The 25,006-nt window shown below is 44.1% G+C and overlaps 1 long non-coding RNA gene and 1 pseudogene across 1 annotated transcript; both read right to left on the bottom strand.

The window, feature by feature from the left end:
* Positions 1-4,599: 4,599 nt before the first annotated feature.
* Positions 4,600-7,722, bottom strand: LOC120024853. The gene is made up of 3 exons (XR_005472953.1): positions 7,688-7,722; positions 7,517-7,600; positions 4,600-4,640 (listed from the first exon to the last, which is right to left on the bottom strand). It is a non-coding gene; the product is annotated as an uncharacterized LOC120024853 (long non-coding RNA).
* A 5,960-nt stretch (positions 7,723-13,682) lies between these two features.
* The window catches only part of LOC120025093, a 119,336-nt pseudogene continuing 108,012 nt past the window's right edge, over positions 13,683-25,006 (bottom strand).

Below are 25,006 nucleotides of genomic sequence, written 5' to 3'. Positions count from 1 at the left end.
AACAATGCAATGTAAGAGAGCGCGGGATTTCTAAACACAAACATGATACATTTAAATTGAAGTTAAAAAAAGGGAAAAGGAGATACCGTTTCTGCGTGTTTTATCTAGCACCTTGCATATAGGTTGTAAAAAAGGACACGCTCTGATTTCGTTTCTCATATAAATTGCAAACAAATACATTCAAGACAAATAGCCCAACTTGAAGTCCTTGAATGGAAAATATCGAACGAAATACAAGTGTTTTCGATTGAACTTAATGCATCCTTTGCTCAGAGATTGCAAAGTGAATGCAAGTTGTGAAAAGTTTTTGCACCATGGACAACGCACAACGCCGCTACTAAATATAACACATTATCCAGCATGCAGTTTGAATAAATGAAAATATTTCCACAAAACGAACTTCGGCTGCTTCAACCATTTAGATAAATAAGATAACTTGAATGACAAACGTAATGTAGAATTTTAAAAAAAGAAACAAAGTATTTAGCCTACTCACCATTTGTGAAGATGCTTAAGACGTGCTGACGTTGAAAAACAGCTGTAAAGAGAACTGGAAGAAGTAGGAGTGGATTTGGCCGTGCTTAGTGTAATGCTTTCTATACCTCCGTGGGAAAGATTGGGTTTGCGTCAGTGCGGAGCAAGGTGCCCTTCGCTTGACATTTTCTTGATAATAAGAGTTTGATAAATCATTGGCCTTGGATTCTGATTTTTAAAGCGACACCGGGCGAAGACGCGCAGGATCGTGCCCATGTTGTCCACGCACATGCCGCTCAGTGTGTGCGTGTTTGGACTGACTCATTCACCAGCTGATTAATAATACACTTTTCTCGAGGGCATGTGTACGTACACACGCGCTAGGGAGGATTTGCATGTAGGCCTACATACATTTTGGGGATGGAGAACGCATGCAGCACTGCAATTGGTGAGCGAAAATGTACCATTCGTGGGAGATACGACGACACGGACGGGGAAACTGTTTCGTTAAATGGTTTCTATTTTTTGCTAAACTATGGGGTTTATTGTGTTGTAAATATGCCTACTTTGCGTTTATGCTATTGAACATTTCTTAAGAAAGTAATATGTTGAAAACATTGAACAGGTAGCTTAACATCTAGTATCATATATTACTTCTTTAGCCTATATTTTAATATTAGGAACACATAATTATATAGGCTACGACATATGATTATCAATATTAAAATATGATTTTTCGTTTCCATAAAGCCTGTGTTAGTAAATGTTTTTTTTTACAGGCTATACAGTTTGGTCTATACTGTATATTTATCAAAGATTATAAATATCCACCATAACACTTATTTACACCATTATCCTTGTACAAATATTTCTGAAGTGTGTGATGACAAAACCTGCAGACTGCTGCAACGTTTTTTTGTTGTTGAAGCCTCCAGGCTATATATAGGCTTTACTATGCTTCAAGGAATTTAAGCACACATGCGATATAGGGTTATACGTTTCTGTGTGCGTCACCGAGACAAGCACTGATCAAGTGTAGAAAAAAAGTGGGCGAGGTCTTCATGAAACGACTGAAGCTACTCATTTGTTAATCTTTTACGCAAGAAGGACACTTTTTTAAACACGTGGTCATTGAGGTATCGCGCTACACTGGAGGCGTTGGAACTTTCCCAGCACCACAAATAGCCTGCCCTAAAATACTGCATTGCGCACGGCATTGTTCAGGTTTTTCTTCTTCTTTGTTAACGAAATGTAGCCCTTACTCAAAATTGGTTCATTCTCGTGCGCAAATTATCCGATGAGCATCCTATTGTGTTGTTATTCAGACAACTGTTATGCAACCAACCCAAACCCTTGAGACAGATAAAGAAATCATCCGAATAACACCCAACCCGGCAAAAACGGTCCACCGACCTCGCAGTGTCTATAAACGAGCGCGTCACTGTAGTCCGCGTGCCTTATTAAATGTGCGATAATCACCTGCACGCAAAGCTGCGCCCGTGTGGCGAGCGCACCTCGTAAATCTGGGCCATAACAGATAAGGGACTCGCGCTGCAAAATTAGCTCGCTGCTCCAAGGTTTAATTACTTTGTCAACAGGGAATAATTGTAATTGATTTTTGCCTCTCTTTCCTTGTACTTCTCACACCTTCCCCAAGACACAGAATGGGAGACGGCGGGAGACGTACTTTGAGTTCCCACTGTGGGGGAATCTTTTTGAAATGTAGGGTTCGAGGAACCTTATTTAAAATAAAAAAGGATTAAAAACCTTACGTTTTTAAACATTTTATTATTAACGACATTTAGCAATAATAATAATACAAATAACAGCCTAATAATAAATAGAATCTAATGACACAAAACATCCATGGGTCATTTAAGATTTGTCAAATGTATATACCAATGTTGACATTTTAATTAGGTCTATTAAACATGAAACAACAATAATAAAAATGAAAACAATAAATCCAAAACAAAACAACAAGCCCATACTTTGGAGCAAACACTTTTTTTAATGAATTGATATTATCCATATATTCCATAGATATTATATTTGGAAAGTTTAAGATCTTGAAGTGGGTATGGCGTTACTTTAATGCAACACCTCACAAATGGAAATATTTGATTTGTGCTAATCCAATATTCACCCTACGGCACACAAGAAGACATACATTTGCACAGGAGGTGTGACAGCAAAGTATGCTATAGTCCAAATTCTGATTTAAACCAATTACATAACCATTGGTTACCAACCACCACAGACAGATGAAGGCATGGTCTGGGTGATGCCCTGGAGAATGCCCTATTGCCAAAACGGTGGAGGTTGATGATGAGATCAGAGGAGGCTGGTGGGAGGAGGTATAGGAGGACAGGCTCATTTCTGGCCTCCACTGAAGGCCAGGCACTCTTTCTTGCCTTATATTCTGGCTCAGGCAGAAAACGTTGTTTGATGTAGTGATATTTCAGATAATCTGTAAGCAAGACGTGTCATAGAAATTAAGTGGCGTTGGCATGTATTTGCACTATTGTTAAAGTTTTGTTGGTGACCTGGTATGCAGAAATCACTGAGCAGAGATATAATTCTATAATGCCACTTACAGTGCCTTCAGAAAGTATTCACACCCCTTTACTTTTTCCACAATGTGTTGTGTTACAGCTTGCATTTCAAATTGATCAAGTTGAGCTGTTGTGTCACTGATCTACACACAATACCCCATAATGTCAAAGTGGAATTTTGTTTCTAGAACATTTTAGAAATTAACAAAAAATGTCATGCTGAAATGTCTTGAGTCAATAAGTATTCAACTCGTTTGTGCTTAATAAATTGCATAATAAGTTGCATGGATTCGTTCCGTGTTCAATAATAGTGGTTACATAATTTTTTAATGACTATCCCATCTCTGTAGCCTACACATACAGATAATTGTAAGGTCCCTCAATCAAGTAGTGATTTTCAAGCACAGATTCAACCACAAAGACCAGGGAGGTTTTTCAATGCCTCGCAAAGAGGGGCACCGATTGGTAGATGTGTAAAAAATAATTAAAAAGCTGACACTGAATAATATCCCTTTGAACATGGTGAAGTTATTAGACTTTGGATGGTGTATCAATACACCCAGTCACTACAAAGACATAGGCGTCCTTCCTAACTCAGTTGCCAGAAAGGAAGGAAACTGCTCAGGGATTTCACCATCAGGCCAATGGTGATTTTAAAACAGTTATAGAGTTTAATCGTTGTGATATGAGAAAACTGAGGACGGCTCAACAACACTGTAGTTACTCCACAATGCTAACTTAAATGACAGAATCAAAATAAACAAGCATCTTGTTTGCAACAAGGCACTTAAGTAACACTGCAAAAAAATGTATGAAAGAAATTAACTTTTTGTCCTGAATACAAAGCGTCATGTTTGGGGCAAATTGTAACGTCAAGTGAATGATGGGTGCAGAGTCAGGCGCAGAGAGCAAAAGTATTCCAGGGAAAAAACGCTTTAATTCCACAGCATGAAAACAGGAACAGGTACAAACGGGTAGTGCCAAAACACAGGCGTAAAACAACCCACAGTCCACTGTTTAAAATAAAGCTGAACAGCGAAAATCCCACAATCAAAGAATCACTCACGACGTACAACATGAATACACAAAATAAGCCCGCACAAACACTAGCGGGCGAAACTAACCTAAATAGAACCTCTCCCAAAACCCTAACAAGAAACAGGTGAAAACAATTAGACATACATAAACGAAAAGGAAAAAAGGATCGGTGGCAGCTAGTAGACCGGCGACGACGACCGCCGAGTGCCACCCGAACGGGAAGGGCAGTCACCTTCGGTAATATTCGTGACAGTACCCCCCTCCCGACGCGCGGCCCCCGCAGCGCGCCGACGCCGGCCTCGGGGACGACCCCGGGGGCGAGGCGCAGGGCGATCCGGATGGAGGCGATGGAATTCTCTTAGAAGATTTGGATCCAATATATCCCCCACCGGGACCCAGCACCTCTCCTCCTGCCCGTACCCCTCCCAGTCCACGAGGTACTGCAGGCCCCTCACCCGGCGTCTGGAATCCAGTATGGACTTTATCGCGTACGCCGGGGACCCCTCTATATCCAGAGGGGGCGGAGGGACCTCCGGAACCTCACCTTCCTGCATGGGACCAGCTACCACCGGCCTGAGGAGAGACACATGAAACGAGGGGTTAATACGATAATACGAAGGAAGTAACAATCGATAACACACCTCGTTTATTCTCCTCAGGACTTTAAATGGCCCTACACACTGCGGACCCAGCTTCCGGCAGGGCAGGCGGAGGGGCAGGTTTCGGGTCGAGAGCCAGACCCTGTCCCCCGGTGCAAACACGGGGGCCTCACTGCGGTGACGGTCAGCGCTCTTCTTCTGCCGTCCACTCGCCTGACGCAAAGACTCCTGGACGGCTCTCCAGGTCTCCTTAGAGCGCTGCACCCATTCCTCCACCGCAGGAGCTTCGGTCTGGCTCTGATGCCATGGTGCCAGAACCGGCTGGTACCCCAACACACACTCAAATGGTGACATGTTGGTAGAGGAGTGGCTCAGTGAGTTCTGGGCCATCTCTGCCCAGGGGATGAATCTTGACCACTCCCCTGGCCGGTCCTGGCAATACGACCGCAGAAACCTACCCACCTCCTGGTTCACTCTCTCCACCTGCCCATTACTCTCCGGGTGATACCCCGAGGTCAGGCTGACCGAGACCCCCAGATGTTCCATAAACGCCTTCCATACTCTGGACGTGAACTGGGGACCCCGATCAGAAACGATATCCTCGGGCACCCCGTAGTGCCGGAAGACATGGGTAAATAGTGCCTCCGCAGTCTGCAGGGCCGTAGGGAGACCAGGCAACGGGATAAGACGGCAGGACTTAGAGAACCGATCCACAACGACCAGGATAGTGGTGTTCCCCTGAGACAAGGGAAGATCAGTAAGAAAATCCACCGATAGATGGGACCACGGCCGTTGTGGAACGGGGAGGGGTTGTAATTTCCCTCGTGGCAAATGTCTAGGAGCCTTACTCTGAGCGCATACCGAACAGGAGGAGACATAGAATCGCACGTCTCTCACCAAAGTAGGCCACCAGTACTTCCCTCTAAGACTTTACACCGTCCTTGAAATACCCGGGTGACCTGACGAGGGTAGACTATGAGCCCATCGAATCAATTGATCACGAACAGCGAGTGGCACATACCTACGACCCTCCGGGCACTGTGGAGGCGCAGGTTCCGCCCTTAGTGCCCGCTCGATGTCCGCGTCCACCTCCCATACTACCGGTGCTACCAGCTTAGCCGCCGGAATGATGGGAGTAGGATCGATGGACCTGTCATCCGTGTCGTATAGTCGGGACAGCGCGTCAGCCTTAGTATTGAGGGAACCTGGTCTATACGAAATCGTAAACCGAAATCGGGTAAAGAACATGGCCCACCTTGCCTGACGAGGATTCAGTCTCCTAGCTGATCGGATATACTCCAGATTCTGGTGGTCGGTCCAGATGAGAAAAGGGTGCTTAGCCCCCTCAAGCCAGTGTCTCCACACCTTCAGAGCCTTAACCATGGCCAACAACTCCCTATCCCCCACATCATAATTCCGCTCCGCTGGCCCGAGCTTCTTCGAAAAAAAAGCACAGGGGCGGAGCTTCGGTGGCGTACCCGAGCGCTGGGAGAGCACAGCCCCGACCCCAGCCTCGGATGCGTCCACCTCAACTATGAACGCCAAAGAGGGGTCAGGATGCGCCAACACTGGCGCGTCGGTGAACAGTGCCTTCAAACGACAGAAAGATCTCTCCGCCTCTGCGGACCACTGCAAGCGCACCGGGCCCCCCTTCAGCAGTGAGGTAATAGGGGCCGCCACCTGACCAAAACCCCGGATAAACCTCCGGTAGTAATTGGCAAACCCTAAGAACCGCTGCACCTCCTTTACCGTGGTCGGAGTCGGCCAATTACGCACGGCTTTTACGCGGTCACCCTCTATATCCACCCCCGAGCTGGAAATGCGATAACCCAGGAAGGAAACGGCTTGTTTAGGAAACTCACATTTCTCCGCCTTCACGTACAGGTCATGCTCCAGCAGTCGCCCAAGAACCTTGCGCACCAGAGACACATGCGCGGCGCGTGTAGCGGAGTAGATCAAAATATCGTCAATATACACCACCACACCTTGTCCGTGCAGGTCTCTGAGAATCTCGTCAACAAAGGATTGAAAGACAGCTGGAGCATTCTTTAACCCGTACGGCATGACGAGGTACTCATAATGGCCCGATGTAGTACTAAACGCGGTTTTCCACTCATCTCCCTCCCGAATACGCACCAGATTATACGCGCTCCTGAGATCCAGTTTCGTGAAGAACCGTGCTCCGTGGAATGATTCCATCGCCGTAGCGATGAGAGGTAGTGGGTAACTAAAACCCACCGTGATGGAATTGAGACCTCGATAATCAATACACGGACGCAACCCACCATCCTTTTTCTTCACAAAAAAGAAACTCGAGGAGACGGGTGACATGGAGGGCCGAATGAATCCCTGTCCCAGAGCTTCCGTGACATATGTCTCCATAGCCAACGTCTCCTCCTGGGACAAAGGATACACATGACTCCTGGGTAGTGCAGCGTTTACCTGGAGGTTTATCACGCAATCCCCCTGTCGATGGGGTGGTAATTGGGTCGCCTTCTTTTTACTGAAAGCGATAGCCAAATCGGCATACTCAGCGGGAATGCGCACGGTGGAAACCTGGTCTGGACTCTCCACCGTTGTCGCACCGATGGAAACTCCTACACACCTGCCTGAACACTCATCAGACCACCCCTGTAGAGCTCCCTGTTTCCACGAAATCGTCGGATTGTGAATAGCCAGCCAGGGAATCCCCAGCACCACCGGAAACGCAGGTGAATCGATAAGAAACAGACTAATCCGTTCCTTATGATTCCCCTGCGTAATCATCTCCAAAGGAATTGTGGCCTCCCTGACCAGCCCTGACCCTAATGGTCGACTATCTAAAGAGTGCACAGGGAAAGGGGGGTCTACCTTAACGAGCGGAATCCTCAACCTCTTAGCGAGTCCGCGATCAATAAAATTCCCCGCTGCGCCTGAATCGACTAGCGCCTTATGCTGGAGAGATGGGAAAAACCTTAGAAAAAAGATTAACAAAAACATGTGACCAACAGGAAGCTCTGGGAGAGTGTGGTGCTGACTCACCTGAGGTGACCGAGGAGTGTTCTGCCTGCCCTCTCGATTCCCAGATGGACTCCTCCAGCACCGACCGGAAGTGTGTCCTCTCCGGCCACAATGGGTGCAGGAGGAGCCTCCTCCTCCGGTCTCCCTAGACGCAGCCCCTCCTAGCTCCATAGGAATGGGAGCGGGGGGGGCAGGAGGTGGAACTGACAGGACCCTCTCAGAACGTCCGCGAGCAGCCAGCAGATGGTCTAGCCGTATTGACATGTCGATCAACTCATCCAAGCTGAGCGTAGCGTCCCGACAAGCCAGCTCTCTGCGGACGTCCTCCCTTAGGCTACACCTGTAGTGGTCTATCAGGGCCCTGTCGTTCCACCCTGCTCCAGCAGCCAAAGTACGGAAATCCAGCGCAAAATCCTGCGCGCTCCTCGTCCCCTGCCGGAGATGGAACAACCTCTCACCCGCCGCTCTTCCATCCGGGGGATGATCAAATACAGCCCGGAAATGGCGGGTGAACTCCAGGTAGTGACCCCTCGCTGAATCGGGTCCATTCCATACGGCGTTGGCCCACTCCAGGGCCCTACCCGACAGGCAGGAAACGAGGACACTCACGCTCTCCTCGTCCGAGGGAGCAGGCCGAATGGTGGCCAGGTAGAGATCAAGTTGGAGTAGAAATCCCTGGCAACCGGCCGCTGCTCCATCGTACTCCCTCGGAGGCGTGATGCGCAGGACGCTGGCACTGGCTCCCGCTGGAGGAGATGGTAGTGTTGCTGGTGGGAGGGTAGGTGAAGTAGTAGGGAGACCACTCCTCTCCCAACGATCCATCCTCTCCATCATCTGATCCATTGCCGAACCAATGCGATGTAGGATAGATGTATGATGCTGGACTCTCTCCTCCATCGTGGGGAGAGGGGTGGTCGTTGCTTCTGCTGACTCCATCAAAAGGTGCGGGCTTCTGTAACGTCAGGTGAATGATGGGTGCAGAGTCAGGCGCAGAGAGCAAAAGTATTCCAGGGAAAAAACGCTTTAATTCCACAGCATGAAAACAGGAACAGGTACAAACGGGTAGTGCCAAAACACAGGCGTAAAACAACCCACAGTCCACTGTTTAAAATAAAGCTGAATAGCGAAAATCCCACAATCAAAGAATCACTCACGACGTACAACATGAATACACAAAATAAGCCCGCACAAACACTAGCGGGCGAAACTAACCTAAATAGAACCTCTCCCAAAACCCTAACAAGAAACAGGTGAAAACAATTAGACATACATAAACGAAAAGGAAAAAAGCATCGGTGGCAGCTAGTAGACCGGCGACGACGACCGCCGAGTGCCACCCGAACGGGAAGGGCAGTCACCTTCGGTAATATTCGTGACACAAATCCAACACATCACATCATATTTTCAAGCATGGTGGTGGCTGCATCATGTTATCAGTATGCTTGTCATTGTCTAGGACTAGGGAGTTTTTAGGATAAAAAGAAACAGAATACATCTATAAGCACAGGCAAAATCCTAAAGGAAAACCTGGTTCAGTCTGCTTTCCAACAGACACCGGGAGACAAATGCACCTTTCAGCAGGACAATAACCTAAAACACAAGGCCAAATCTACACTGGAGTTGCTTACCAAGATGACATTGAATGTTCCTGAGTGGCCTAGTTACAGTTTTGACTTAAATCATCTTAAAAATCTATGGCAAGACTTGAAGTCTGGCAACTTGAATAATTTTTTAAATAATAATGGGCACATATTCTACAATCCAGGTGTGCAAAGCTCTTAGAATTACCCAAAAAAGAGTCACTGCTGTAATTGCCGCCAAAGGTGCTTCTACAAAATATTGAGTCAGGGATGTGAATACTTATGTAAATTCGATATTTCTGTATTTCATTTTCAATAAATTTGCAAACATTTTTAAAAACATGTTTTCACTTTGTCATTATGGGGTATTGTGTATAGAGAAAATCTATTTAGTCAATTTTGAATTCAGGTTGTAAAAACAAAATGTGGACTAATTCGAGGGGTATGAACACTTTCTGAAGGCACTGCACAATCTGTGGAAGTTGTGAGAAGATTAGCATATGTGCTAACGTGCATCTACAGGTACAGTGCTGCCATATTTAAATGCAGCAACTATTTTTTATTAGAACCATTAAAGACTTTAGTAATGAGTTTAAACACAGAATCTGGAGTGAATCTGACGTATGGTTCATGAGAAGACGATTGCAGCTGCTTTTTTTAGCATTAGCGTTACATATGCAAAGAATTCGTTGTTAAAAGTTCTCGTTTTTTTGAGATATCAATACCAAATTCATCGTGGTTCATCTCAGGGATGTCCATGATAGCGATGACAAGTTTCAAGTTGATAGGCCACTGTGGAGTGGATTTACACTGGTTTAAATGTAAATGTAAAATCTGAGTATTGATTTGTCAATAACTCTGCCATCTTTTGACCAATCCCTTAGCTTTCAAATTTGATAAAAGTGACCAATCTATGCTTGAGTTATTTGACTATGTCAAAAAAAAAAGAAGAAATAAATTGTGACAATAACAATAGGTCTTCACAGCTTTGCTGTGTACCCCAATAAGGCCATTTATTCATATCACACATATTGAAAGACCCGGGACACACAGAAGTGGAAAAATAGCTTTATTAAGCAAAACCAAATCCGAGGCGACAGTCGCCACCTGATCACGAACCAGCAATCCTTTCTTTTTCAGAACTTATGATTCATGTTCTTAGGGGAAGAGTGGAAAAGCATTCTGTTGTCAGCAGAGCTGCTCAATGGAGTATGCAGAGCGGGAGGTTTGTTAAAACTCACTATGAATGTGTCCCAAATGGCACCCTATTCCCTACAGAGCTCTATGGGTCCTGGTCTAAAGTAGCACACTATATAGGGGAAAGGGTGCCATTTGGGATGCATGCTTTATGCTGCGAGTAGTAGACCAGTCAATCTGGGAAAAAGTGCTTGTTTTTTATTTTTCTTGTTAAAGGCTGTCATCCATGCTAGATCAAATAGTGATCGGTGACAAAGTTAGGCCGGATATGTTAAATTTTGTTTAAGGTCATTTTCAATGGGTTAAAGGTCAAATCTGGTGAAAATGGGCATAATGGAAATTGTAATAGATTTAGGTAAAATATCCTGAAATTCTCAACCAAACTGAGTCGATTACGAAACAAACACAGACTATGGAATGGATACGTTAATAGTTACTTTTCGTACAGTTATTATGCTTTAAGACATGCAAGTACACAGAAAGGATGAACATTCAGATTTTTTCAGCTACAGTTGTGGTCTACAGCACCACAAAGTACACTTTTCAGATGACCTAGACCAGGGCTCTCCAACCCTGTTCCTGAAGAGACACTGCCCTGTAGGTCCTAATCTAGCACACCTGATTCTAATAATTAGCTGGTTTATAAACTGAACCAGCTTAGTTAGTTACAGTTGGGGTTGGAGTGAAAACCTACAAGAGAGTAGCTCTACAGGAACAGGGTTGGAGACCCCTGACATAAACCCTGTGAGAAAACTGCAGTTGACCCCACTGAACCAGGAGAACTTTACCTCGTAAAAATCCGACATTCTGGGCCAGAGATACTGAAACTGTAATGTCATTTTTAAGGGTTGAAATGTACATGCATGCAGCCAAATAGGATAGTCACAAATTGTGACCAAATTTACTGAACATATCAATATTAACCAGGGATGGGCAACTCCAGTCCTCGGAGACCTAGTTGGTGTCACACTGTTGCCCCAACACCTGACTCCAATAGTCAACCAACTCATGATCTTCAGTTTAGAATGCAATTAGTTTAATCACCTGTATTTGCTAGGGAAGGGTAAAATTACCACACCTCAGTAAACAGCACATGACAGCCTGCTTGGAGTTTGCCAACAGGCACCTAAAGAACTCTCAGGCCATGAGAAAAAAGATTCTCTGATCTGATGAAACCAAGATTGAACTCTTTGGCCTGAAAGCCAAGCGTCACGTAGGGAGAAAACCTGAAACCATCCCTAAGGTGAAGCATGGTGGAGGCAGCATCATGCTGTGGGGATGCTTTTCAGCGGCAGGGACAGTGAGACTAGTCAGGATCAACGGAAAGATGAACGGAGCAAAGTAAAGAGAGATTCTTGATGTAAACCTGCCCCAGAACGCTCAGGACCTCAGACGGGGGGGCGAAGGTTCACCTTCCAACAGGACAATGACCCTAAGCACACAGCCAAGACAACGCAGGAGTATCTTTGGGACAAGTCTCTGAATGTCCTTGAGTGGCCCAACAAGAACCGGGACTTGAACCCGATCGAACATCTCTGGAGAGACCTGAAAATAGCTATGCAGCAACGCTCCCCATCCAACCTGACAGCCTGAGAGGATCTGCAGAGAAGAATAGGATAAATTCCCCAAATACAGGTATGCCAAGCTTGTAGCGTCATACACAAGAAGACTCGAGGCTGCAATCGCTGCCAAAGGTGCTTCAACAAAGTGCTGAGAAAAGGGTCTGAATACTTATGTGTGATAGTTTTTTATTTTTAATACATTTGCAAAAAAAAAATTGAAAACCTGGTTTTGCTTTGTCATTATAGGGTATTGTGTGTAGATTGATGGGAGAAAAAAAACAATTTCATTAATTTTAGAATAAGGCTGTAACGTAACAAAATGTGGAAAAAGTCAAGGGGTCTGAATACTTTCCAAATGCACTGTATGTATGCATGTAAATAATCTGTTTATATTAATTTAGTATGTTCAGTGAATTGTCAGTATTTGTAACTATCCTATTTGACTGCTTGAATATTTTATCCCTTAAAAATGACATTACATTTTCAATATCTCTGGACCAGAAAGTCATATTCTTACGAGGTAACGTTCTTCTGGTTGAGTGGGGTCTCCTGCAGTTTTCCGAAGGGGTCTACATCAGGGCTCTCCAACCCTGTTCCTGGAGAGCTACCATCATGTAGGTTTTCATTCCAACCCTAATCTAGCGCACCAAATTCTAATTAGCTGGTTTATAAGATGAATCAGGTTCGTTACAACCACGGTTGGAATGAAACCCTACAGGAGGGTAGCTCCCCAAGAAGAGGGTTGGAGCGCCCCGGTCTACATCATCTGAGAAGGGTACTTGGTGATGCTACAGACCACAACTGTAGCTGAAAACATCAGAATTTTCAATCTTTCTGTTACTCGCATGTCTTAAAGCATAGACATTTATGAAAAGTAACTATTAATGCATCCATTCCATATTCTATGTGTTTGTTTGATAAGCCACTCAGTTTTTGTTGAGAATTTCAGGATATTTAACCTAAATCTATTACTATTCCCATTATGCCCATTTTCACCAGATTTGACCTGTAACCCATTGAAAATGGCCTTATAAATCGAAAATTAACATGTTATCCAGCCTAACTTTGTGTCACTGCATCTTTGTGTGATCTAGCATAGATGACAGCCTTTAACAAGCAAACAATTCATAAAACATTTCCAGGTTGGCTGGTCTACAATAGGGAAAACAGATGGCAACATTATGAAAAGTACGGCAAAATTGCAAGGATAATGTACATACAAGGCAAACGAGGACAAAATGGGAACGTCACAGGAAAATGTTGACCCTTGTGCATAACTGATTTAAAAAGTTTCCACATTTAAGTTTCCACAGCGAAGTATATACATTTTTAAGAAATGGCACTTTCCAAGAAATCAACTCAGATTTTGTATGAGGGAATGTGTTTATTAACAGGTATGGCATTAAAATGCAGTGAACTCCACAGCTTGTTGTTCAAGCCCACTTCATACTCTCCCTGTCTCAGCAATCAGTCAGTCTACCTGTTTTGTTTTTTTAGATTAATCCCACACACTTATATTATCTACATTTACTGCTCCATATGAAGATAAGTTGTTTCTGATTCCATAAGCGTTAAACATTTCCTAATAACAACCATAATACTACTATTTGTTTTGGCAAAGTATGGGGAATATTTCAGTAATATTTCAGCCACACTATTGATATGATGTCATCGTCGTCATGTGATCAGTGAACTCACTGCAGGGCTGTAGGTCTGCTTCCTGTCATGGAGGTCAACTGTAATGAACAGCGAGCGGGGGGCTCTTTTTGTTGTTGCGTACGGTGATCCGTCCCTGAAGCTCCTCCCCTAGAGAGGAAAACCACCAATAAAAGTGAGAGGCTGAGCACCAACCTTTGACTTATGCTCATCTGTATTGGAGCGCTCCAGGGTGAAGTCTCCCATAGGAACAGATCTAGGATCAGCTTCCCCTCCCCCAACCTCGACCATTAATGCTACACTGACCCAAAATCAATGTCCTGGAGCCGCACATCTCTCATCTGGAGAATAACCTCTCCTAGGCAATAGAGAGTAGGGCTATTCAGTTACAGTCCCAGAGTGCCACATCAACATCAGGCCAATAATTCAATAAATACATAATAAATACATTCATTGATCAGAGTAAAATGTATGTACAAAAAGTGCTGTAATAAACGGTTCACCCAATATGGATGAAAATACCCTCAAATTAAAGTTTTCACAATCATTGTATCATTTCAAATCCAAAGTGCGGGAGTACAGAGCCAAAACAACAATGGTGTCACTGTCCCTACACTTTTGGAGCTTCCTGTACAGTGCATTCAGACCCCTTGACCGTTTCCACATTTTGTTACGTTACAGCCTTATTCTAAAATGGATTAAATAGTTTCCTCATTTCCTCATCAACCGACACACAATACCCCAAAATAACAAACCAAAAAGGGGGTTTAGATTTTTGTGCAAAACCCCCCCTGAAATATCAAATTTACATAATTATTCAGACCCTTTACTCAGTACTTTGTTGAAGCACCTTTGGCAGCGATTACAGCCTCGAGTCTTCCTGGGTATGACGCTACAAGCTTGGCACACCTGTATTTGGGGAGTTTCTCCCATTCTTCTGTGCAAATCCTCTCAAGCTCTGTCAGGTTGGATGGGAAGTGTCGTTGCACAGCTATTTTCAGGTCTCTCCAGAGATGTTCGATAAGTTTCAAGTCCGGGCTCTGGCTGGGCCAGTCAAGGACATTGAGACTTGTCCCGAAACCACTCCTGCATTGTCTTGGCTGTGTGCTTAGGGTTGTTGTCCTGTTGGAAGGTGAACCTTCGCCCCAGTCTGAGGTCCTGAGCTCTCTGGAGCAGGTTTTCATCAAGGATCTCTCTGTACTTTGCTCCGTTCATCTTTCCCCCGATCCTGACTAGTCTCCCAGTCCCTTCCACTGAAAAACATCCTCACAGCATGATACTGCCAGCACAATGCATCACCGTAGGGATGGTAGTTTGGCCGGGCGGACAGCTCTAGGAAGTGTCTTGGTGGTTCCAAACTTCCTCCACTTAAGAATGATGGAGGCCACTGTGTTCTTGGGGACCTTCAATGCTGCAGAAATGTTTTGGTACCCTTCCACAGACCTGTGACAACACAATCCTCTACGAACAATTCCTTCAACCTCATGGCTTGGTTTTTGCCCTGACATGCACTGTCAACTGGGGGACATTACATAGACAGGTGTGTGCCTTTCATAATCATGTCAAATCAATTGAATTTACCACAGATGGACTCCAATCAAGTTGTAGAAACATCTCAAGGACGATCAATGGAAACAGGATTACCCTGAGCTCAATTTCAAAGTCACATAGCAAAGGGTTTGAATACTTATGTAAATAAGGTATTACTGTTTTTTCTTAATACATTTGTAAACATTTCCAAAAACCTGTTTGAGGTATTGTGTGTAGATTGAGAATTTTTTTTTTTTAATCCATTCTAGAATAAGGCTGTAACGTAACAAAATGTGTAAAAAGGGAAGGGGTGTGTATACTTTCTGAATGCACTGTGTGTGTATGTACACTACTGTTCAAAAGTTTGGGGTCACTTAGAAATGTCCTTGTTTTTGAAAGAAAAGCACATTTCTTGTCCATTAAAATAACATCAAATTGATCAGAAATACAGTGTAGACATTGTTAATGTTGTAAATTACTATTGTAGCTGGAAATGGCAGATTTTTTTATGGAATATCTACAAGTTTATCATTTTAAAAGGCTTATTGATCATTACAAAACCCTTTGCAATTATGGTAGCACAGCTGAAAACTGTTGTTCTGATTAAAGATGCAATAAAACTGGCCTTCATTAGACTGGTTGAGTATCTGGAGCATCAGCATTTGTGGTTACAGGCTCAAAATGGCCTGTAAATAAATAACTTTCTTTCGAAACTCGTCAGTCTATTCTTGTTCTGAGAAATGAAGGCTATTCCATGCAAGAAATTGCCAAGAAACTGAAGATCTCGTACAACACTGTGCACTACTCCCTTCACAGAACAGAGCAAACTGGCTCTAACCAGAATAAAAAGAGGAGTAGGAGGCCCCGGTGCACAACTGAATAAGAGGACAAGTACATTAGAGTGTCTAGTTTGAGAAACAGACGCCTCACAAGTCCTCAACTGGCAGCTTCATTAAATAGTACCCGCAAAACATCAGTCTCAACGTCAACAGTGAAGAGGCAACCCCGGGATGCTGGCCTTCCAGGAAGAGTTGCAAAGAAAAATCCATATCTCAGACTGGCCAATAAAAAGAAAAGATTAAGACGGGCAAAAGAACAGACACTGGACAGTGATATGGCTTATTATTTGCAACTCTGCCAAGAAGGCCAGCACTCCGGAGTCACCTCTTCACTGTTGACTTGGATTAGCTAACACAACGTGCCATTGGGTCACAGGAGTGATGGTTGCTGATAATGGGCCTCTGTACGTCTATGTAGATATTTCATTAAAAAATCTGCCGTTTCCAGCTACAATAGTCATTTACAACATTAACAATGTCTACATTACACTGAATTTCTAATAAATTTGATGTTATTTTAATGGACCAAAAAATTGCATTTCTTTAAAAAACAAAGAAAGGTCTAAGTGACCTCAAACTTTTGAACGGTAGTGTGTGCATGCATGCATATATATACAGTTGAAGTCGGAAGTTTACATAGACCTTAGCCAAATACATTTAAACTCAGTTTTTTACAATTCTTGAAAATGAATCTGAATAAAAATTCACCTGTCTGAGGTCAGTTAGGATCGCCACTTTATTTGAAGAATGTGAAATGTCAGAATAATAGTAGAGAGAATGATTTATTTCAGCTTTTATTTCTTTCATCACATTCCCAGTGGGTCAGAAGTTTACATACACTCAATTAGTATTTGGTAGCATTGCCTTTAAAATGTTTAACTTGGGTCAAACGTTTCGGGAAGTGTTCCAAAAACTTCCCACAATAAGTTAGGTGAATTTTGCCCATTCCTCCTGACAGAGCTGGTTTAACTGAGTCAGGTTTGTAGGCCTCTTTGCTAGCTTTTTAATTTCTGCCCACAAATGTTCTATAGGATTGAGGTCAGGGCTTTGTGATGGCCACTCCAATACCTTGACTTTGTTGTCCTTAAGCCATTTTGCCACAACATTGGAAGAATGCTTGAGGTCATTGTCCATTTGGAAGACCCATTTGCGACAAAGCTTTAACTTCCTGACTGATGTCTTGAGATGTTGCTTCAATACATCCACCTAATTTTCCTCCCTCATGATGCCATCTATTTTGTGAAGTGCACCAGTCCCTCCTGCAGCAAAGCACCCCCACAACATGATGCTGCCACCCACGTGCTTCACGGTTGGGAGGATGTTCTTCGGCTTGCAAGCCTCTGCCCTTTTCCTCCAAACATAACGATGGTCATTAATGCCAAACAGTTCTATTTTTGTTTCATCAGACCAGAGGACATTTCTCCAAAAAGTACAATCTTTGTCCCCATGTGCAGTTGCAAACCGTAGTCTGGCGGTTTTGGAGCAGTGGCTTCTTCCTTGCTGAGCGGAAATTCAGCTTATATCGATATAGGACTCGTTTTACTGTGGATATAGATACTTTTGTACCTGTTTCCTCCAGCGTCTTCACAAAGTCCTTTGCTGTTTTTCTGGGATTGATTTGCACTTTTCGCACAAAAGTACGTTCATCTCTAGGAGTCAGAACGTGTCTCCTTCCTGAGCAGTTAGACGGCTGCGTGGTCCCATGGTGTGTAGACTTGCATACTATTGTTTGTACAGATGAACGTGGTACCTTCAGGCATTTGGAAATTGCTCCCAAGGATGAACCAGACTTGTGGAGGTCTACAATTTTATTTCTGAGGTCTTGGATGATTTCTTTGGATTTTCCCATGATGTCAAGCAAAGAGGCACTGAGTTCGAAGGTAGGCCTTAAAATAAATCCACAGGTACACCTCCAATTGACTCAAATGACATAAATTAGCCTATCAGAAGCTTCTGAAACCATGACATCATTTTATGGAATTTTCCAAGCTGTTTACAGGCACAGTCAACTTAGTGTATGTAAACTTCTGACCCACTGGAATTGTGATATAGTTAATTATAAGTGAAATAATCTGTCTGTAAACAATTGTTGGAAAAATTACTTGTGTCATGAACAAAGTAGATGTCCTAACCGACTTGCCAAAACTATAGTTTGTTAACAAGAAATTTGTGGAGTGGTTGAAAAACTAGTTTTAATGACTCCAACCTAGGTGTATGTAAACTTCCGACTTCAACTGTATATACATATATATACTTTTTTCAGAATATACCTTTATTATTCCCCGCAAACCCTACCACCCTTCCCCCAAAAAACAATAACACTTAGGCTTCTACCTTCAGTTTATACATCTTATACATATTTTACAGACACAATCTATTTTACAATAGTTATATTTTGTTTGTTTTTAGTCCTTCCTCTATTTCTGATGTCCACCCAGTTTGATTTCTATTTGTTACTGTGCTATTTCACAAAATGTCTGAACCTACTGTATACTGTTGCAGGTGTATGAGAAGGCCTGCAAAACTGTGCAAAAAAATGGGCAGAAATGGGGAGATTTTATTAACCATTGTCACATCCTAGATGATGGAGGTCAGATATACCCCCTTCCCCTGAAACACCCACAACATGGTCCCCCGTATTGACCATATTCCCATGCAGTCAGACTTTTGATTTTGTGCCACCAGGGCCACAATAATATACCCCCTCTCCGAATGTCCGAGTGTGACCCCCTCCCCATGGATTACTGCAGCTAATGTTGCCAACACTGCCACTGCCTGGGTGGGGGCACCCCACCGGAATCCCCACCGGCTAGGTACAAGGTCGTCAAGGTTCTCATTAGCAGCTTTGAGAATTTCCTCGTATATTATGCTCTCCCTTTAGGGGGCTTTGGCTTTGCAGAACCAATCCTGCCAAGCAGGCTCAGAATCTTGAGGGGGCAGTGCTGCTCTAGGTCTCTGACTGCATTTTGGCTGCATATAGACCACTTACAGCAGGCACATAAAACAGTTAGGGACTTCTCCTTAGTATCTGGGTCATTCAGGTGGGTGTCTAGGGTATAGGGTTCCATCAATATAGGATCATAAATAAATAGATTAGATGTATAATTATTTTTTTTTTAAATGTAGTTGCCCACGATAGGACAATAAACAAATAGGATGTATAATTCATTATAAAAAGTATATCCCTCATCTGAACAACATTGAAAGCGCTCTCACAACTCTTGCTCACAGCAATACATTGGTTCTGGGATATGCAACCATTTCCTTTCTCACTCAACGCCAGTTTCCCAATAACCCCCCCCAAAAAAACACACCACACCCTCCACACATACTGTGCCTTCTGTTTACTGAGTTTTTATCTTCACCATGTTGAATTAGTGCTTTTGTGTTCCAATTAGTCATATTTGAAGACATATAGAAAGCTATATTTTTTGTTGCATTATTACAATCCATAACCAGGCTAGAATTGTGTGTTTCGTTATTTGCCGCCTCTGAGAACTTTGTCATTTTTAAAATAGCCATGGAATAGTCTTTGTGTCTCTGATCAACAGGTTATCAATATATAGTTTATCGACGATGAGAGCTACTCGTTTCCCTTTTAATCTATTTTAGATCTCTTTTGGATACAGAACTTTACGCCGTTCTGCAATTTCCTTCAGGAACTGGTCATTCATGCCAATTTTCGTGCCAGCAAGTCTTTTACCCAGGCTTTTAACCATTATTTGATCTTTAAAGAAAGCAAATTTGGCAACGATTGGGCGTTCAAACCTCTGCCCTTTCTGTCCGAAGAGGTGTACACGTTCTAGTTGGATTTTGTCGATGGAATCTGTAGCGCTGTAAGGAGGAACTCTAACTACAGATTCAGGAACTTCTCCTTCTTTCTCTTGGATACCTGTAATACCAGATTCTCTCTCATGGATCTAGTTTGTATGTCAAGTAAGGCTTCTCTCAGAGCGGTGTTCTCCTTTTCAAGTTCAATAACTTCGGTTTCAATCTTATTGACTGTCCCTATTAGTTTGTGTCTTTCTCCAATGTCGCAGCTTTTTCATCACTCATCTCGAGGCTTGCCTTCAACTCTTTTATATCCTTACTGACTAGTTCAAGTATACCCAGTTTGTCATTGATTTTAACAGATCGGTTTCGACCTTTACCATTCCCGGTAGTGAAAATATTAAATCGTCTGTGTCTGTAGAAGAGTCACGTTTCCGTTTTGAAATCGGTTCCCCTGTCTTACTCTCCGTCATGTTTGGGTGTTGCTTGTTTTCGTAATATTTGTCGATACATTTCTCTAGTCTTAAGATTTGTTTTGTGTTGTTATCCAGATTGAAGGTTATCACCCACCAGATTGTGTAGTGCTAAAATTTAGTCTAACTTACCGATATTGAATATTACGTTTTTATCTTGAGGTGCTCTACATAGCTACGTTCAGTCCGCCATCTGCTCCCCTCTATCTTGCATCATCAAGAAGAAGAGACTTGCTTGGGCCAAGAAACACGACCAATGGACATTAGACCAGCGGAAATCTGTCCTTTGGTCTGATGAGTCAAAATTTGAGATTTTTAGTTCCAACCGTCTTGTCTTTGTGAGACGCAGAGTAGGTGAATGGATGATCTCCGCATGTGGGGTTCCCACTGTGAAGCATGGCGGAGGTGGTGTGATGGTGCTTTGCTGGTGACCCTGCCAGTGATTTACTTAGAATTCAAGGCACACTTAACCAGCATGTCTACCACAGCATTCTGCAGCGATACGCCATCCCATCTGTTTTGAGCTTAGTGGGACTATCATTTGTTTTTCAACAGACAATGACCCAAAACACACCTCCAGGCTGTGTAAGGGCTATTTGACCAAGAAGGACAATGATGGAGTGCTGCATCAGGTGACCTGGTCTCCACAATCACCCGACCTCAACCCAATTGAGATGGTTTGGGATGAATCTTTACAAAATAGACAATTTTGACTTTGCAGCTGGCCTATCTAGCGGAAATCGTTTAGTTCTGGCGCCAGGGCAAGATTCATGACAAACGTCACCCTGCCAAAAATGTGCAGATACTGAACATGACCCATTTTTTCCCCCAGATGAATGACGAAGGGCTGGGAAAAGGGGCTGAAATGGAACCCAGCCTCACAACCCCTCGGGTATTGCTCAGAGCTTGAGGGGAGCCAGACTGGGAAGGGGGCTATGCAGGGGTAGGCTACAGTAAGTCTGTGTCCCAAATGGCACCCTATTCCCTTTTTAGTGCACCACTTTTGACCAGGGCCCATAGGGTTTTGGTCAAAAACAGTGCACCATATAGGGCAAGGAGTATTCAACACTTACCCTACGAGGTCCGGAGCCTGCTGGTTTTCTGTTCGAACTAATAATTAATTGCACCCACTGTCTAAATCAGTCCCTGATTAGAGAGGATCAATAAAAAAATGCAGTGGAACTTGCTTCGAGATCCAGAGTTGAGTTTGAGGGATATAGAGAACAAGTTCCCATTTGGGGTTTAAAAAAGGCCAAAAGAGTAATTGCTTGACCTGCGATAGTCCTCTGATTAAACGCAACCCCTGCAGGGTAAATAAAACGAGTTTGGGGTCAAATAAAAGAAAGAAAAAAAACTTGGAGGAAAACTGGGAGAAAAATTCTAAGCTATGTTCGAATACTTATACTAACCACACTAACCGTACTATTTGTGACGTAAATTGAGTATATAGTATGATTTTTGGTCCTAGTATGGATAGAGTTAGTATTCCAAAAGTTCCCGGATGTCGTACTACATTCGCCAAAAAACAAAGTATACACGCAGTGGACACTATTTCCTTACTTTTAGGGCCCATAATGCATTTCTTCGGGAATGGGCGTGGCTTCAGATTTGAAGAAAATGGTGGAAAATATGCAGCCAAAGTCTGACAAGAACGCATACAAATTCATTGCTTTAACTAATGACACATTAAGAAAATGTTGAGCAATGTAATAACTTTTTTAATAAGTTACGCTACACGTTATGTTGGCTACGCTATCCTTACGAACCGCATAGCATATTGTAATGACCTGACTAGATCATAAAGGAACAATTGCCCAGACAGAGGTTTGAGTTTAAAAATTGACGGTTTATTAACCCAACTTCACACAGGCTACTGTTTGGCCGTAGCCCACGCCAAATAAATGAAGGATACCCCACAAAACAACCGTGACGTTCTCTTGTGAAGGCCATACGTAAGAGAGAGAACAATGGCTAAACCTGGTCTTAACTTCCAATGCTCCATCCCCCTGCCCAACCACCAACCACCAGGATGCCCGGCATCAGAACATTCCAGGCATTCCCATGATTGGCAGATAGCAGGTTGATTGGCATGTCAGACCCCGCAAACACTGGGTACTGGTAGTACAACACAACTAACTAATAGCCTAACACATAACACACAGCTGTCTGTGCGGGTCGCTACACAGCCCCTCCCACCACAAAGTCCCTCGTCCCCGAGGGAACAAACAAAGTCTCTGAAGCGACCCGGAGGTCTCCTTTGCCTGTGTGGCCGTGATGGTCGCAGAGTGTCCCGATGTGAAACAGGGGGCTTCATCCGTGGCAAGGGGCTGCCCCTCTGGGACCCAGGGGATGAAGGCAGGGATATGGGGGACAAGGAAGCGGGAACGGGGAATACAGTCTGTGGCTCCGGGGAACCACGCGGGGACACAGGGAGGGAGACAGGGGGAGTGGGCTGTCTGGAGCCTTGTCTGCGGCACCTGGGGGTGGGTGCCTGGAGAATGTCATTGCCAGAGAGGGTCCCGGTGCAGTGTCACCTTTCTCCCCCTGGGAGGAAGCTGCACCCGGTAAACAACCTACCCTACCCTCTCCAGGACGCTGCAGGGTCCCACCCAGTGACTGTCCAACTTGGGGCATCTGCCTTTTTTCCTTAGGGGGCTGTAGACCCAGACCAGCTCCCCAGCCACAAAGTGCCTTCCCCGGGTGTGCACGTGATAGTTCCTCTTCTGCCTCACACCTGCATTCACCAGCTGTTCTCTGGTGAAGGTGTGGGCTGTCTCCAGGCGGTCCTGGAGTCTCCGGGCATACTCCGGCCCCGAACATGAGGGCTATCCAGGGGCCGACCAAACACCATCTCCGCAGGGGTGCGGATCTCTCTCCCCAGCATGAGGAGGGCAGGCGTGCAGGAGGTGGAGTCTTGGACAGCGGAGCGGCATGCCATGAGGACCATAGGCAGGTGCTTGTCCCAGTCACGCTGGTGTTTGGCAGAGACGATGGCCAGCTGCTGCCCAAGTGTTTTGTTGAAGAGCTCCACAAGGCGATAACTTTTTTTTATTTTATTTTTTGTATTTCACCAGGTAGGTATTTAACCAGGTAAGTTCTCATTTGCAACTGCGACCTGGCAAAGATAAAGCATAGCAATTCGACACATACAACAACACAGAGTTACACATAGAATAAACAAAACATACAGTCAATAATACAGTAGAACAAAAGAAAACAAAAAGTCTATATACAGTGAGTGCAAATGAGGTAAGTTAAGGCAATAAATAGGCCATGGTGGCGAAGTAATTACAATATAACAATTAAACACTGGAATGGTAGATGTGTAGAAGATGAATGTGCAAGTACAGATACTGGGGTGCAAAGGAGCAAGATAAAAAAAAAAATACAGTATGGGGATGAGGTAGGTAGATAGATGGGCTGTTTACAGATGGGCTATATACAGGTGCAGTGATCTGTGAGCTGCTCTGACAGCTGGTGCTTAAAGCTAGTGAGGGAGATATGAGTCTCCAGCTTCAGAGATTTTTGCAGTTCGTTCCAGTCATTGGCAGCAGAGAACTGGAAGGAAAGACGACCAAAGGAGAAATTGGCTTTGGGGGTGACCAGTGTGATATACCTGCTGGAGCGTGTGCTACGAGTGGGTGCTGCTATGGTGACCAGTGAGCTGAGATAAGGCGGGGCTTTACCTAGCAGAGACTTGTCGATAACCTGTGATAGACTGCATCCAGTTTGTTGAGTAGAGTGTTGGAGGCTATTTTATATATGACATCACCGAAGTCGAAGATCGGTAGGATGGTCAGTTTTACGAGAGTATGTTTGGCAGCATGAGTGAAGGATGCTTTGTTGCGATATAGGAAGCCGATTCTAGATTTAATTTTGGATTGGAGATGCTTAATGTGAGTCTGGAAGGAGAGTTTACAGTCTAACCAGTCACCCAGGTATTTGTAGTTGTCCACGTATTCTAAGTCAGAGCCGTCCAGAGTAGTGATGCTGGACGGGCGAGCAGGTGCGGGCAGTGATTGATTGAATAGCATGCATTTAGTTTTACTTGCGTTTAAGAGCAGTTGGAGGCCACGGGAGGAGAGTTGTATGGCATTGAAGCTCGTCTGGAGGTTAGTTAACACAGTGTCCAAAGAGGGGCCAGAAGTATACAGAATGGTGTCGTCTGCGTAGAGGTGGATCAGAGAATCACCAGCAGCAAGAGCAACATCATTGATGTATACAGAGAAGAGAGTCGGCCCGAGAATTGAGCCCTGTTGTCACGCCCTGGCCTTAGTATTCTTTGTTTTCTTAATTATTTTAGTTAGGTCAGGGTGTGACATGGGGAATGTATGTGTTTTTTGTAGTGTCTAGGGTGGTTGTAAGGTTTAGGGGGTTTATTAGAGTAGTTGGGTTTATGTTTAGTATAGAAGTCTAGCTGTGTCTATGGTTGAGTGTAGGTATCTAGGAAAGTCTATGGTTGCCTGAATTGGGTCTCAATTAGAGACAGCTGGTTATTGTTGTCTCTGATTGGGAGCCATATTTAAGGCAACCATAGGCTTTAGTTGTTTGTGGGGAATTGTCTATGTCGAAGTGTTTTGTGTCAGCACATATGTTTGTATAGCTTCACGGTCGTCTGTTTTGTTGGTTTGTTTTGTTTTTTCCTTCTTTAAATAAAAAGAAGATGTACTTTCCACGCGCTGCGCCTTGGTCCTCTCTCAGTCCCTTTGACGATCGTGACAGAATTCCCCAC

Source organism: Salvelinus namaycush, chromosome 30 (assembly GCF_016432855.1).
Source record: "Salvelinus namaycush isolate Seneca chromosome 30, SaNama_1.0, whole genome shotgun sequence".
NCBI classification, from domain to species: Eukaryota; Metazoa; Chordata; class Actinopteri; order Salmoniformes; family Salmonidae; genus Salvelinus; species Salvelinus namaycush.
The sequence above is the reverse complement of the archived record's forward strand: the minus strand, read 5'-3'. Positions and strand labels throughout refer to the sequence as shown.